General features: G+C 35.4%; 1 protein-coding gene across 6 annotated transcripts in view; it reads left to right on the top strand.

Annotated features, from left to right (window-relative positions):
- CAMKMT (calmodulin-lysine N-methyltransferase) overlaps positions 1–14,657 on the top strand; it is a 413,830-nt gene that overhangs the window by 99,373 nt on the left and 299,800 nt on the right. The gene's annotated exons all lie outside the window — the stretch shown is intronic.

The raw sequence follows: 14,657 nt of genomic DNA, 5'->3' as shown, positions 1-14,657 counted from the left end.
TATACTTGGTTACCCAAATGTTCTTTCTTTAGTGTAACTCATATTCCTGACAAGTGAATAAAATTTTGGTGTGGCATACCATTTAAGACAAGAGTAAAGAATTTTAATTTACCTTCATGTAAAGTTCTGTTTTTATTTAGTGGATATATGACCCCTCTAAAATATTGCTTTATTACAGAAACGTGGAGCCTCAGAATTAGAAAAACCTTGGGGGTTAGAATACACCCTTCCTTAATTTTCATATAAGGAAACTGAGATTCAGAGAGGTTAAGAGATTTGGCTTAAGGCATTTGAATAATACATGGGAAGAGTAGGATTAAAACCCACATTTTATAACTCATAGAGTGTGCTTTTCACTAGAGTAATTGATTTCTCTTATTCTCCTCTTGTTTTATCTCTTTTCTAAAACCTCTAGAGGTAAGGGCTGTATTTCTGTCCCTCCAACCTATATCCATAACATTAGCACCATGCAGTGATTTTGGATAAATAAGCTTAGACGAGATGTAATGATCATGTAGATATATGTGAATGTATCAGTCATAATGGGATGGGTTGTGCTGGAATAACAAATAGCCTATTACCTAATTTCAGTGGCTTAAAACACCAAAGTTTCTTTCGTGTGCATGTTTATCTTGGGTTTATTGTGGCTCTGGTCCATATTGCCTTCAATCTGGGACCTAGGATGATGAAGCAAATTCCAGAACAATTGTCGGAGATAGAAAAGAGACACAATGAATGCTGTGCTGGGCCTCAGACACTTGTTTTCACAACTTATTGCCTAGAGCAATTTATATAGCCAAGCTTGTTGTTAATAGTGTGGAAAAGTATAATCTTTACCAGGTAGGGACAGCAAATATTTTTGAAAAATAATACCCCCAATTTTTTTTACTGTGACCCTAGATACAAAGTGTTGAGTAACTTACACTTTTCAGTTTGTGACACACTGTCATCATGGGTCCTGCATGGCCGTTTTCTTTTTTTTTTATTCATGTTTGTTTCAGTGTATTCTTATAAGACGCATTCTGTTGATTGGCTTGTGTATTGTGAATTTATATAATGGGTATTATGCTCGAGATTATATTTTGTTTCTCAGTTATTTTCATTTAACATTATTGCTCATTGCTACATATTCATCCAGCTTGTTGCCTCTGGTAAGTACATGGTATTTCATGATAAGCATCTACCATGTTTTGCCTGTCCACTCCCTAGATTGCCTGCAATTCTCTACCACAGTCAATGATGCTGTGTGAGAATTTCTTTGGGCTCTATACTCAGGAGTAGGATGCTGGGTCATGAGGCATGCCTATATTTAATTTAAGTGATTAAATATTATTCTCTGAATATTTTCACCACCTTTTCAGAGTGATTAATTTTTGGTGTTATTGAAGTTTAGCAATTTCATGGTTTATATCTTATAAAATCGATGTTGCTAATTCTGCAAGTCAATCAACTTCACCCAACTGAAAATGCACAAATAACTAACACGTAATTCACATCTGTAAGGTGATTTTTCACTAATTATCTATAAGCATATGTTACAAACTATTGTTCTCAGGCATTGTTTTACGTTGCTATAAGACCCAATTGTTTTTATGAATGTTTTTAGTGTTTATTTATTTTTGAGAGAGAGAGAGAGAGAGAGAGAGAGAGCATGAGCAGGGAAGGGGCAAAGAGAGATGGAGACAGAATCCAAAGCAGGCTCCAGGCTCAGATCTGTCAGCACAAAGCCCGATGCGAGGCTCAAACTCAGGAGCCGTGAGATCATGACCTGAGCCGGTCAGACGCTTATCCGACTGAGCCTTCCAGGCGCCCCTAAGACCTAGTTGCAAATGCATAAACAAATTGTGCCATAAATATTAAATGCAATATTTTTCAACAATAAAAGGGAGCAAATTATTGATACATGGTATAGTATGAATGAACCTTGAAAACCCTTTGCTGAGTGTAAGAAGCCAGCACAAAAGCCTACGTATTACATGATGCCATTTATATGAACTGTGCAGGACAGGTAAATCTATAGAGACAGAAAGTAGATTAGGAGTTGCCTCTAGCAGGGACCAGGGAATGAATGCTAAACAACACAGGGTTTCTTTTTGGAGTCATGAAAACATTCTAAAATTGTGTCAACAGATGGACAACTCTGTAAATCATGTATTCATGATAAACCATTGAGTTGTACATTTCAAATAGATGAAATTTTGTGACCTGTAAATTATACCTAAATAAAGCTGCTAAAAAAAAAAAAAAAAAAAAAAGACCAAACACCTCAATTGGATCATTTTCCAAGAAGCAGGTTGGAAGTGAGTTCAAGGCTGACCCCTTAGTTTCTTGCTTCCTTTGTGGAAAGAATAGGGGAACATCTCCTTCTCCTGTGGGAACCCAAAGGGGAAAAATCAGGACAGTTTTGTCCCCAAGCTCTATCGTCAAGTTATTTGAAAAGAAACCCATACATGTTATTCAACTAACAGCCTCTGTGCTCATAGAACTCCCATCCCAGATCTTTTGTTTAAATGTTTATAATTATGTTCAGGACATTTTTCCATGTGTTACCCACCACTAGTTAGTTCCCTTCTTAAATATCTAATTTTTTCCTGTACCCTCAGTTTTTGTATGTTGATATTTAGAAAACTTGGAGATTTTTTCTTTTTTTTTTTTCTCATTTTTAGATCTAATCTTTTATCCTGTCTTATCATCTTAAAAGTATTTTTCAAATATGTCTCCTTTTATTCATTGGATTTTACCCTGCCCAAAAGGTGAATATTTTCAAAATTTTAGAAAAGGTAGGATTTGGCAGAGTTGTGCTAATTATAATTGTTTAAAAACAGCAAAGCTGTTTCTTCTGTCAAAAGTATTAGCGAGTGTTTGACTTTACACTTTGTGACTACGACTGGAAAATTCAGTTCCAATTTTTATTTTGTTCTGCATATGGCATTTCATAGTCACGGTAACATTTGTGTTTGTCCAATCAGTTAAACTGTGGTTGTTTTTTAAGTAAAGTATCAAAATCCATGATAACCAAGGGGTGCTCAAGTGACTTGAATGCTCCAGCTTGAGATAGGTCAGCTTTTGGGGTCAAGTTGTGAAGAGAAAGCCATCACACACACTTCATCAACACTGTGGAATGAGAGACCAGTGCATTTACTGAGCAGTGGATTTCTAGTGAGCATATAAACTAATTGGTGGATGAACATGCCCCAGGAGCAATGATTTTAAGGTCATAGCAGGCTCAGTGAATAATGCTGACTTATACTGCGTCTCACTGATAGCTGATCTTACCAATGAGCAGTTTAGAAGCATTCAAGCCTGAACTCTCTTCCATGTGCCTTGAATGGCATGTCAGCGGTCACTGTTTTTGACATCCTTTATATTTGTCCAGTCAGCTCTAAATCTTTAGGTTGGGCTTCAGAGTACTCAGGAAAGAAAAGAGAAGCAATTATTTTCAGCCATTGAGTTTTGAAGATCTTAGCGTTAATTATGCCAAACATTGTTGGTTCGTCAACAAATAAAAGCGGTAAAAGGCGGTATGAAACGTTCCAAACTTGCTTAAACATAGTTTATGGTGGTTAAGAATTTCTTGTGTACACTAGCATATTTTCAAATACATTTTTACCCATGCATGTTCATGTATAGTTTCAAAACCAAATATTCAAATTAAAGTCATTTTCAACTTTGGAGAAAAATATTAAAAACTTATTCACTTCTAATTAGCTTACACCTTTTTTTTTTTTTTTTAATCATTTGAAAGCAGGGGAAATAAATAGTGCAATTCACTATACCTGTGTGGAGTCAGAATAATTTGGGGTATGAAAAATATTTCCATAAGACAAAAGTCAGTGTTCTAGTTTTAGTTAAAAATTAACTGGTTAAAAATTATTTAACTCATAGTGGCCTTTGAGATTTAGGAATTTTTCTGCTACTGAAGGCTTTAATGTATAATAGATTATTTGAGCATTAAAAATGTGCTTTACTTATTGCTTTTGAATCCCTGTGCTCTCTGACCTGTTGAAGTTTTGCAGGAAGTGCCCAGTCAAAGGATTGGAGGAAACAGTATTGCACATTCTTTGCAAATGTTCCTCTGAGAAAATGAAAGTTAGAAGCTAAACTGGTATTCTTGTTTGTGACTCAAATTTTAAAACTCCTTTCCCACCTAAATAAAATAAGCAAAAAGCAGAGGGATATAAACTCCCCAAATCTGATAGAATTTTAGATGTTAATAAAAAAATAATTTTATTGTAGTAACAGAAACACATTTGGCTCCTAGAGAGAGTACCTTGGATGGTATTCTTTTGACAAAGTAGAGATTTGAAGTTTTTCATAATGTACGCATATTATACAGACATAATGTTAAATTTTAGAATAGTTCTGGTTTCTGATATACTGATGATTAGAAAAAAAAATCATCCCAATTCTTGGTTTGTAATTAAAAAAGAAACTGACATGATATTTTGTTTTTTGGTCCATATTCTTTCCAAGTGATGAAATGTGTTCCCCCTTACTGTCATAGTTTGCCCGTCAAATTAAGATATGGTAATCAGAATCTAATGTAGAATTTAGATTTAGAATTTAGTGACCATAGAACGTGTTTGCCTTTTCTTAAGACCAAGTGATACCATAGTTTTTAAAAGAGAGCTGACAATTTATGAGAATCTGGCTGCAATCACAAACAGTAACTGTTAACCTCAGAGGTTCATTATTCAGTAAAGCATTTGTACTCTTTTTGCTACTCTTTATTTTATTCTTATGAAACATGTTTATCTTTTATTAAAAATTACTTTTTCAGACAGATAGATCTGTAATAATACAAGCATAGTAAAATGTTAATGGTAGTTTCTAGGTGGTGGGTATATGGGTCTTATCTGTAAAATTCTTTCACATTGCTATATATTCAAAACTTTTCATAATAAAGTTTTAAAGAGAGGTTTTCTATTTTGACTGAATGGCATAGCCAACTGGTGAAAATAACTTCATATTTGAAAAGAACATAAATATTTTAGTTTTCTCATGTTTAAGCAAAGCATTGCAGACACAATATAATTTATGTATTGGCATTATCACATATTTGACCAGCAAAACATGAAACTGATTCTTTTTTTTTTGTTTTTTTTTTTGTTTTTTTTTGTTTTTTACATCCAAGTTAGTTAGCATATGGTGCGATAATGATTTCAAGAGTGGATTCCAGTGATTCATCCCCTATGTATAACCCCCAGTGCTCATCCCATGAAACTGATTCTTAATTATAAATCTGTTCACTATACCCCATTCATATTTGTTTGGTGGTTGAAAAAGCTATTTTAGGCATTTTTAACTGAAATAGAGCAGTTACATCAAAAATGGATTTTTAACCAGAATCATCTTCCGTGTTGTTAAAGGGGCCATGATGAAATGAAATGTTTGGGGGCGCCTGGGTGGCGCAGTCAGTTAAGCGTCCGACTTCAGCCAGGTCACGATCTCGCGGCCCGTGGGTTCGAGCCCCGCATCAGGCTCTGGGCTGATGGCTCAGAGCCTGGAGCCTGTTTCCGATTCTGTGTCTCCCTCTCTCTCTGCCCCTCCCCCGTTCATGCTCTGTCTCTCTCTGTCCCAAAAATAAATAAAAACGTTGAAAAAAAATTAAAAAAAAAAAAAGAAATGAAATGTTTGGAGAGCTTTAGGAATAAAATGTGGATGTGTATGAGGACCTGAGTTAGTTTAAAATAGAATAAATTTTCTTATTTCCACTGTATCTTGGAGTGTGAAGAGCATTGATGTCAATAAATCATGCTTATCAGGCTTCTAAGTAGGCATAGTTCTGATTATCTCAGATTTTAGTCAGAATATTTTGTCCTTAAAGTAAATAAATGCAATAGCTGCATCTTTTGGGTTTTTTTCGTGTTGTTTACATTCACCTGCTCGCCACACATGTGCCCAATGTATTGGTGGCTCACAGAAGCAACGCTGAAATGTAATGTGTGTATGCCTACCCCCCTTTTCTTAAACATACTTTTTTGTTTGTTTGTTTAACAAAGAAACGTTATTGTTCCTGTCCTAAAATATTTTTTTGGGGGGGGGGGCAGATTTGGCTTACAGAATTTAATCCTGCTAAATTGCTAATGTTTTACCTTCTCCAACAATGGGGTTTATGAGTTTGCAAATCATTATGCCTTTGGTATTTCGTGGTAGGAATCTGGAGATGATTTTTTTAAAGGTAAGATTTATTTTTTTAATATCATGACTATTGTAATCTCTTCTCATATGACTCTCCCAGTAGCATCTGTGGATTAATGAAAATAAAGACATGAAAATAAAAAAATAAAAAAATATATTAACCTGGTCCTTGCATTCATTAGAGGTATTTGCAAGTCATTTGTGGCCCGTGGAGTTGCCATCTATTTGATATCTTGTAGCTGTTATTGCATGCCTTTGGGGTTATGATATCATGCTGTGGAAGAATGGTCCAGCTGTGGATTTCATGTGCTTTTTTAGAGTTGTTCACAATACCCCATACTAAATTATATGGTGAATTATTATGCATTAACTAGTTAGAAAGATGTCTAATTGATTCACTATGCTAAAATATCAAAGACTATATGCTTTAGGAGTGATGCTTCCAGTTAACAACCTATCATGTATTCATGGAGGCGACAATGTTTGCTCACATGTTGGCAATATTATCTAATTTGGTGTGCCTGGTGTTGTAATTCAATCATCTATTATTAAAAATAGATATGACTACAGGGAGCAAAACCACATACAAACCCATAAACACATGTATGTGCATGTTTACTTACACTAATATATTCAATGAGGTTTTTGTCTTAAACGTGCTTACACTGGTGAGTCATAAATGGAAAATAGGTATTGGCTTTAAGGTAAAATAAAATAGATTTTGATTTAGTTCAAGTGAACCATCTCATTTAAAATTAGCCCAGGGGCCTCGTAAAGAATGCAAATAATCTAAACATAATAATGCACATTGCCCAATTGCTTCAATGTATGATACAGGTTCAGTGCTGTACTGCTTTGACAGCCCATTACTGAATGTAATGAACAGCTATTTTTAAACAGAAGAAATTCAAGTTGACAGCTTGGCAATGAAATTCAGCTACTGGGATAATTTTTGTCATCTTTAGGATAGAGCGTGGATTCAGTTTAGTTTAAGGAAATTTGTATCCTGTAGTTTATAAAGCACACATTTTTATTAAAAGTAAATTTGACCATTCTGGGGGACTGACATCACTGTTAGAGTATAGGATCATACTCTAATGCATATTTTAATGAATTACTTAGACATCATCTCTAGGACCTCAGTTTAAAATCACATTTCCTCTTTTTTTTTTTTTTTCCTCTGCCATGGGTGAAAGAGTCAGTCTAGTAAAATGACTTTAAGAGTTACCATAGAATGTGTTTTTCATTGCTGCTTTTTAGTCTTTCAGAGTTTAAAAGAAGTAGCTTTTTAGAAATAAGAGAGTCTTTGGAAATGGACATAAAGCTTGAGGCAGTGTTGTCTTAATGGAATTAACAATTAGAATAGCATGGAAGGAAAGAAGGAAAATACCTGCCGGACTGTATATTTTGGAGAAATTCTTTTGAGGGGATGGTAACATCCGATTTTGGCAACTCAGAAGAGTTGGAGATGTTTGTTCTGCAATTCTTAAATAAAATAGGTATATTTAAAAACTCATCAAAATAATAGAGTAAATTATTTCTTTTTTTTCCTGTTTATAGCAAAACTTGCCTGAGATTTTTAATTGCTGTTTTTTCTAAGTGCAGCTAATTATTAGGGCTTTTAAGATAGGAACTTTAGGTTCAACATTGAGGACTTGTGTTAAATGTAATCTGAATAAAGCAGCAATACATTATTCAAAAATTGGGTGAGTTAAGTAAGTAAATTGAATACTTCTCCTTTTATCCGATCATGTTCCAACCCATAAAAGAACCTATGTCTATAGCAGTGATGGAAATTTACAAATGTCAGAGTCATCCCCTTCCAAATACATTGCCAGGAACCTCCATTCATGGGTCTTCATTGCCCTTCCCTGCTTCCAGGGCACCTCCTCTGGGTCCCCAAAGGGCTAGTGCCTGAGTGCTAGCCTTGCTTAGGGACTATGCCTTAAATTAGGAAAATAAAGCAAATCATCTTTTTTTCTTTTTAAGTTTATTTATTTTGAGAGAGAGAGACAGAGTTAGTGGGGGAGGGGCAGAGAGAGAGGGAGGGAGAGAATCTCAAACAGGCTCTGTGCTATCAGCCTGGAGACTGGGGTTTGAACCCGTGAACCGTGAGATCATGACCTAAGCCAAAACCAAGAGCCAGATGCTTAACCCACCGAGCCACCTAGGTGCCCTGCAGATCATCTTTAATAGTCAGTAGACTTTCACTCCCCATATGTTTCTCTATTTTACTTCTCTCTTGAAAGACATGATGTCCCTGAACATAATGTACAAGTCAGTCTTTGTACAAGTCAATCTATGTACAAGTCAATCATTTTTGGAGAGGCTTTCATGTTAGGTCACTACTGTACTCTCGTTTAGAATTGTATTATATCAGTGAATCAAAGGAATTTCCTGACATGAAAGAATTGGTGCACCTCAATAAACATTTTATTTAAAGCTAGAGAGGATATTTATTGTTCATCTAACAGGATCCAGCTTATTTCTAGCAACTGACATCAGTTTATAGCCTGAACTTTGAGCTCTTGATTTTGTTGTGAAGTGATCCTCTCGAAATCTTGGTTTACTTGTGGATAGGAGATGTTGTATGAGGCAGAAGGGCATTATCATATTAGCCCTGCTTCTCTATGGCAACCTGGGGTACTAACCCAAGTACCTGAAGGATATTTTTCTTGATGGAGGAATAATTTGAGAAGGTACCCATGGTACTCAGGTGCTGAATTAATAAAATAATTTGTCACATTTGGGGCACCGGGGTGGCCCAGTTGGGTAAGCATTCAACTTCATTCAGCTCAGGTCATGATCTCGTGGTTCGTGGGTTTGAGCCCCATGTGGGGCTCTGTGCTGACAGCTTGTAGCCTGGAGCTTGCTTTGGATTCTGTGTCTCTGTCTCTCTCTGCTCCTCCCCCCCCCCCTCAAAAATAAATAAATATTAAAAAAATAAATAATTTGTCACATTTGGTGATGTTATTCTTGGGGAGGAAACTAGTGGCAAAATGAAAGCAGGACTAGTGATGTCAAAGCCAAGCCTAGAGAGATGTTTTTTAGGAGGCTTAGTGCTAAAGACGGGCAGGATGAAGGAAGTCACCAGTGATTCTAGTAAGTGCTTTCTGTATTATCTGGCTTAATCCTTCTGTCCCCTCTCCCTTTAAACTATACTTTTAAGTCTGAGCAGTGCGGGAAAAGGAGAAGAAATTGTGTTGCCATGATACACTGTGGACGGCTTGAGGAAAATATGATATGGCAGTGGTTTGCAAGATACTGAGAAGGTTTCCAACCCAATTATCATCCATTGCAGCTGGAAGAATTTAATGGGATGTGGGACAATGAAACACACCCATTGAAAAGTTCTCAAAGTAAACTCTAGTGTCTTGAGAGTCAATATTGTGTAGTAGTTAAGAAATATTCTATCTGGAGACTGACTCCCTGGTTTGAGCCTCATCGCTTACTAGCTGTATAACTTTGCCCAAGTTATTTAACTTCTTTGTGCCACAGTTCCCTTATCTATAAACTAATAAAAACCACATCTACCTTCTGGGTTTTATATATAAGGATCAAATGAGTTAAACATTTAAAGTTCTTAGGACAGGGGCACTTGGGTGGCTCAGTCGGTTAAGCGCCAGACTTCTGATTTCTCCTCAGGTCATGATCTCACAGTTGTGAGATGGAACCTGACTTTGAACTCCATGCTGGGCCTGGAGCCTGCCTAAGATTCTGTCTCCCTTGCCCTCTGCCCCTCCCCCGCTCCATATGCATGTGCGCGCTGTCTCTCAAAAATAAAGTTCTCAGAACAATGCTTGGCATTTAGAAAGAGCTTGATACAAGTAATCTCTTATTTTTGTTGTTTCAAAATTCATTTTCTATTTCTATTTACAGTTTTCTAATTAAAAAGAAATAATTTCAAAATCCATTATAGCTGGAATGCTCTTAAAGATCTGAGTGTTTAACTGAAAGGTTAAAGTTATTGGTTATCCTAACTGAGAAGAGAAAGTCAAAGTGAGTACTCAGATTGATTTGACGACATTTATCAATCATAAATATTAAGTAGCATGGGGTCAGATTTATAAAAGGTTGAAATCATGGCTTTTACCCTTTTAGTAAACTCCATGATAGTAGGGGACATGCTGTATATTGCCTATCTTTGTAACCTAAATTGTACCTTGTATAATTCAAATATTTGTTCTATGAAAGTCAGATCAACATGAATCCTAATCTATTGCTAGTACTCATTAGACTCTTGAAAAATGGAACTTGAATGAAAAAAATATTTATATCTTTGTGGTATATGTGTGAAAGTGTTTGCTATTTTCACTAGTGATGGAGGACTTAAATTTATAACAGAAGTGTTAAGTTAGATATAACTGGCCGCATCCTGATTATAGGGTTGGGAAAACATTCTAGTTCTTTTATTAAGAGAAATAACAGAATCTTCACAGTTGTAAAGAATAGGTTGTTAGTGGATATTTAGCTCTTTATTTGCTGTAGAAGAATATTTGGGTCTTTCTTGACCTCTTTAGACCTCTTAACCCTCTCTCTAATTCTCAAATTTGTTATAAAAATTTGTACATGCTTGTAAAAGAAGCAACACTGTCTCAGAATGAAAAGGTTTAACTACAGCCAGCTTTCTTTTCTACATGTCATCTCTCTCTCTTTTGGAAGAAATGAACTAGGTGAAAAGTAAAGAAATCACCACCAATAACTCTCTTCTTTTTTATTTTACCGGTAAATATGGTTAGGAAGAAGGAGCTCATAAGAAAAAATATTTTGGTTGAGGCACTCTACCTGTCCTTGCCTTCATGATCTTGACTCTAATTGGAGCAGAAATCCTCATGCTAAATATTTTTCTTCTCTGGAAGGTCAGTAATCAATTATCCTATTTTCCTATTTTAAGATTCCTCTTTCCCCAGCTCAAGAGTGTTTTATACAAAGCTAGTGTCTCGGATGCTATCTCTAACTCATTCAAATAGGTTTCTATGCTGTATTGTTAGAATAAATTCTATTTAAAATGCTTAGTAAAGTACAGGATTCATAAAATAATTATTGCTTTAGCTTGCAGCTGCAGTGATACTGATCAACATTCATCATAAAGACAGTTGAATGTGATTTACATATGTTTTTATGTAGATGTATATGTTTTGAGTAGGTAGTACACTCCTATGATTCAAAGTTCACAAGAGCGTATACTGCGAAAAGTTTCCTTCCCATTCCTGGCCCTTCATTAGTTCAGTTCACCTCCCTTGGAAGCAACCACAGTGACCAGTTTTTTTTTTTTTTTTTTTTTTTTTTTTTTGTATACTTCCAGAGTCATTTTCTACATACAAGCAAAACCATATATGGTTAGATGCATTTTTGTATACTTAAAAATGGAAGTGACTTTCCTTTTGCAAATGTACCACTTTCTAGCCAAAAGATGAGAGCCAAGGAAGGTCAAGAGCTCCTTCTGAGAGTGCCAACTTGCCTTAAGTCATATTCTTAAAAGTGCCTAGTGTGTAAGAGTCTTTGAAAATGGAGATAAATAAGGAGAGAAACCAAAGAAAGATTAGAAAGTCTCAGTAATTGGTTTCCTCTTGAAAATTCTCTTCTCAGGACAAAAATTCCAGATTTGACAAAGCTGAGATAGGTAGTTCCTCCATGACTTGCTGAAGGATAACGTGGTCTCTCTGAAAACTCACAGTAAGCCCCAAGATTCCCTTGAAAGCATGAAACAGCATGCCCAAAGGTATAACCCAGGAACATGCCCCATTTTGGTCAGATTTATCGGGGTTCAGAGACCAGCATGAGGATCTGGTAGCTTTGTGACTTTTAGTCAGTGCCTGAGTCACCTCCTGAGATTGTAAATTGGGAGTAATCAAATCTTCTGGTGTGTTTCAGAGGATTAAACGAGATGATTTCAGTGGAATAATGTCAGACACAAAGTAGGTACTCAATAAATGTTAGCTTCTTTCTTTAACCAGTCCTCCATGATATTTAATCCTACTTTCAGTGTGTTGCAGGGTTCAGTCTGATGGTGTTTCTCCAAATTGAAAACGGCATTTAGGAAGAAGTTTTTAGGTGATCATTCATATTGTGAGTGTCAGAACTTTTTTAAATCTACAAACTAGCCCTTGTGTTGTGCTTTAACAATTTGCAAAAGTTAACTTTCTGTTCTGTCTAGTCTCTCTTTGAGGGAGATGAGAGGAATGAATGAAAAGAGATTACAGATGAAGACATCTATGGCAATATTTGATAGATTAAATTATTTATTTAAAGTGTTTAGTTTTTTCCTTTTTGTCCTAGTTGGAGTACTATGAAGTTTCCAAAGGCTATAGTGATGGACACAAAGAGGAAAACCAGCTGTGGTAGAAAGACTCTCAGATTAGGTTTTGACTTCCCATATGGCAATAAAACAAACAGTGAGGCAAAAATATGGTTGAATTTTAAGTGACAGATAAATTGAAAATTCACCATCTACTTTTTGGTTTTAGTTATAACTCACTATGGGATCTAGGCTAGTCACTTCACCTTTGTAGCCCTTAGATTCCTTCTTAAAAAAAAAAAAAGGTTTGGAAGCAGTACCCTTTTCAGATTCCCTTGGAATTATAGCTGTAAGCACTATGTAAATTCATAAAAAATAGTTTTGAAGACCAGCTTTAGAATTTCAATAGTTATTGTATATTCAAAACAGCTACAGAAGCACTTTATTTTCATTTTAAAGATTTACAATTAAAGTGATTTTATGTATACCTCAAATGCCTGATTATATACAAACCCATTACAGGGTTTATGCACACATTAAATCCCTTCTTATTATGGGGTTTTGTGCACATTAAATGCCTGGTTGTTATAGATTGTTGTTTTTCTTGTTTCCGTTAAATGTAACATTTCCCTAGGTGATGAAATGTATTATTACTGGGAACATTTATTTTAGTGTGTGTTCTGTATTTTAAAAAAGAAAGGTATTTAAGCAGGAAAGACATAGCTGTTATGAAATTTATTTTTTATAAATAGCTTTTAGCAGAAATCAGAGCAGTGCTTTAAAATTACAGTTAAAAAAATCATTTAATCATTACACTCCTTGTTGGCTAATAGGGTACTAAGTGACTTTTTCCCCCCCTGCAATAGGCTATTCTTGATACGCTCACTAAGTGGACCTAAGAGTACTAGAGTATTTTATGTTAGCAAGCCTTGATAGCAAAGTGCTGAAAGTTCAGGGGGCATTTGTCTCCTTTCTCACAAATTCATTTAAGTACCAGTCTTGCTGGAGCTTTAACTGGGGCAGACAACCATACAAATGACTTGAGATAAAATGAAAATAATGGACTGAGCTGGGTTCTGGGGGTGGTAGTTACGCTGAACACACATCAATAAGCTTCGAGTGTGATTCTATGCTAATGTAAGCCTGATGGATCAGCTTTCTCTTTTAGCCTGGAGGACCATTAAGCTCTGGAAGCTGGGTCAAACTGATAGAGTCTGCAAATATAGCCCATCGGTTAGCAGCAGTAGTTAACTGACTGTGATTCCTAATGTGGGAAACTAACATTGCTTAAAAACCCTCCAGGATCAGGACATAGATCAGGAAGGAGATAATAGATTCTGTTTTCATTTGCATAATCAAAGCTTCTCATTTTTTCCGCCTATAGATAACATAACAGGGGGAAAAAAAAACAGCTGTGACTACTTGTATTATGTTGTTAATCTTCAATCATAGCAAATAATTTCCATAAAAATGTAAATAACTTGTTTCAAAAGAAAAGAGTATAATTGAAAGATTTGACGAGTTATTTCTTTGGAATTAAACTGTAAGCACAGTTATGCAGGTTAGGTAATGAGGATCTTGGGGCTCTGAAATGTAAAAAAGTTTTTTAAAAAAATGTCTTTTTAGTGATTTGATTCAAGCACAAAAACTTTGCTGCCTGTGGTAAGTCAGATTTCTTTTAACATGTGAGCTTTGAAATAGATATAAATTAATACTGTGACCAAAGCGACAGGGAAGTTGATCATCTCGTTTTCTCTCAAAGAAGAGAAAATGAATTAATTTGTTTCACGGCAAAAATTATAATGAACAGCACCAGAATGGAAAGAATCCAGAAATACTATTTAGTTTTATGAAGCACAAATGCTAAGAGGACTCTGGTATAAGAACGAAGAGCATCTTCCACTCACATATACCACTCTTTATTCTTTTTAATCCCTTACTTAATTTTGTATCTAAAATACCACAACAATGGCAAACAATCCTATTTTTAACTAATGATTACTTTCATATAAAATCAAGTTCAGTACTTTTTATTTGAGGATATTGGCTCTGCAAACTTGTCAAAAACACTTACCTCAAAATTCTATTAGGTTCCCATTTTTGTGATATGAGGACTCTCTTCTGTCATTCATTTAGAAAACATTGAGCACCCATTTATTTCAGGCATTGTCTTGGGCACTAGTAGTAGAGCTGTCCTCTCGGAGCTTAACTTTTCTTTCTTCCTTTCCATGTTTCTTTCTTTCTTTCTTTCTTTCTTTCTTTCTTTCTTTCTTTCTTT

Source organism: Herpailurus yagouaroundi, unplaced genomic scaffold, assembly GCF_014898765.1.
Source record: "Herpailurus yagouaroundi ecotype Mexico unplaced genomic scaffold, PumYag 210, whole genome shotgun sequence".
Classification (NCBI taxonomy): domain Eukaryota; kingdom Metazoa; phylum Chordata; class Mammalia; order Carnivora; family Felidae; genus Herpailurus; species Herpailurus yagouaroundi.
This window is presented reverse-complemented; position numbering and strand designations above follow the sequence as displayed.